This window comes from Chaetura pelagica, unplaced genomic scaffold, assembly GCF_000747805.2.
Source record: "Chaetura pelagica isolate M959 unplaced genomic scaffold, ChaPel_1.0 scaffold676, whole genome shotgun sequence".
Classification (NCBI taxonomy): domain Eukaryota; kingdom Metazoa; phylum Chordata; class Aves; order Apodiformes; family Apodidae; genus Chaetura; species Chaetura pelagica.
The window spans coordinates 468,619-470,957 of NW_009953724.1; positions in this window are offsets into that span (position 1 = coordinate 468,619).

The window sequence follows — 2,339 nt, forward strand, 5'->3', positions numbered from 1 at the left end:
GAGCCCGGGTGGCCACCGTTATGGCAGCCCGGATCCGGCGGGCCCCGGTGCGATCTTGCCCCTGCCCCGAGGGCTGGTGCTCGCTCAGTGGGGAGGTTCTCCCTCCGCTGAGTCAGAAGGTCACTGGGGCTGAGGAGAACCTGGAGGGACGCCAGTCACTACCTCCTCCTCCTGGGCAGGGTGTTTGCGTGCTCCAGGTGTGGCCCTTCCTGTCCTAGATATGGCCCTTACCTGGGCCGGTGTGTGAGCTGCTGCCTCCGTAACCAGCCACGTCCCTGTCACCTTCACCAGGACAATTCGGGCCGCGTGTCCCCTCCGGTTGCTGCCCCAGGGCCGTGTCAGGGGGATCCACGGGCCGGGGCCGTGTCTGGTCACGCTTGTCTCCTCAAATGCAGCTGTTTGGCCCCAGTGGGTGTCCCAGCAGGCACTGGAGGGATCACCCCGTGCAGCAGAGGAGCCTCTCCTGTCCCACAGCTGGGGACACCCTCTGTGTCACACAGGCCACCTCCAGAGGGGGTGTCACCGCGCCCTCCCCAAGGGAGAGGCAGCTTTTCCCGCACCCAAACGCAGCCGGATTCCATTGCCTGCGACTTTCTTCCTGCGTTTGCCCCGGGGAGTGAATTTCCAGGCATCCAGGGCTGCACACGGACGTGTTTACCGCTTGGAGAAGCGCAGGGAGATGTGCGATAAGGCAGGAGTGGCCGTGGGAAGGCGGCAGGGCCCTGGGAAGAGGCCGGGCTCCCTGCTCAGCTGGTCCATGGGATGGATGCTGCCGGGTCCTCCCTCCCAGCCCCACGCTGAAACCTGAGCAGAAAAAATGAGATGTGCTGGAGCATGTGATGTTCCTCCCGGCGGCTCAGGAACGCCCCCAGCAGCTCTGCCAGCCCCTTTTTTTCCTCCTTTTTTTTTTTTTTCCTTTCCTTTCCCTTCCTTCCTCCTAAAGTTCTCATGTTCACCGGCTGATCCTCAAAATGCGAAGTCACTGCCCGTCGAGGGGACAGCCTGGGGACCGCGCTGCCCCTCCCAAGCAGCCCCCTGCTTGTGCCTGCTGGGGGTCCCTCCCCACCCTCACATGGATGCGTAGATAGGGATGTGGGGATCCCCGTGGCCAGGGCAGCTGCCCCGAGCTCCTGCCCGTGGTCTGTGCGGTGCCATGGCCAACCCCGGGGCTGTCAGACCCTTCCCCTCCAGGCGGTGCTGGCACCTCACTGTGTCCCCTTCGGTGTGTGCGGGGCCGGGAGGTGCCACATTCCCCCGTGGAGCAGGGAAGCAGCAGGGAAGTGCAATGGTAGCAGCTCGTGTGCATGACTGAATCACCCTCCTGCTTCCAGAGCTGCCAGGAGCCCCACCCTGCTTAACCACCTCCAGCCTGGCTGTGGCCACCAGCATCCTCGGGACATGGGGTTACCAGCATCCTTCCCAGCCAGATGGCAGGGATACAGCTTCCCTGTGGGACAGAGGTTGGGATGCCTGGAGCAGCAGGTTGGGCTGAGCTGTGGGGATGGAAGGAGCTGCTTCCCGAGGGTGGGTGTGGAGCTGCACGCTGGAGCTGGCAGGGTTGGCCACCATGGTGTGAAGCTCTGACCTGCCCTGGGGCTGCAGCAGCAGCACTGCCAACACCACGAGCCCTTGTGCAGCAGGAGCCAGCCAGACTCTGCCTCAGCCTGGGAATTTTTCCAAGCATCAGCTGGGAGCTGTGGGAGGGGAAGAGCTTCAGCAGGTCCCTGTAGGCTCTGGGTGCCCTCAGCTTTCTCCCTGTGTCTGTTTGGGCTGGTTTGGATCAGGCCCATCACCTGGGCCATCATCTCAGTCTTTCTGCAGGTGGCTTTAGTCATGGAGGGGGGGACAGGGCATGTCTGACCAGGTGCATCCTGGCTGCAGGGGAGCTGGGAGGGAGGAAAACTGTCCTGGGGAAACATGGGTTGGGATTAGTTCCTGGGCCTGGGCATCAGCCCCCTCACAAGCTGGGTGCTGGCGAGGTTGGAATTGCTCATCACTGAAATCATGGGAGCAGGAGGGTGAAAGCATTTCCACTTTGGATCAAGCCCCTGGGTCCATCTAATCACAGATCCCATCTCTGGCCGCTCAAAGAGCTGAGCTGTGAGAGGAAAGAGACACTAATCCTGCTCGTGGACGAGCTTCGGGCCACCTCTCTGGGGGGGGGTGGGACCAGCAGCTTCATGCCAAGCAGGGGACAGCTCCATCCCAGCTGGAAGCTGAGCCCTCTCCTGTTTCCTGACTGGATGCTCTGCCCTGTTTGGTGAACAAGTCCTGCTGGCTACAGCATCCACTTTTTTTGCCTGTGCCACACTTTGCTGTGAGAGAGAGAATTCCTGCCG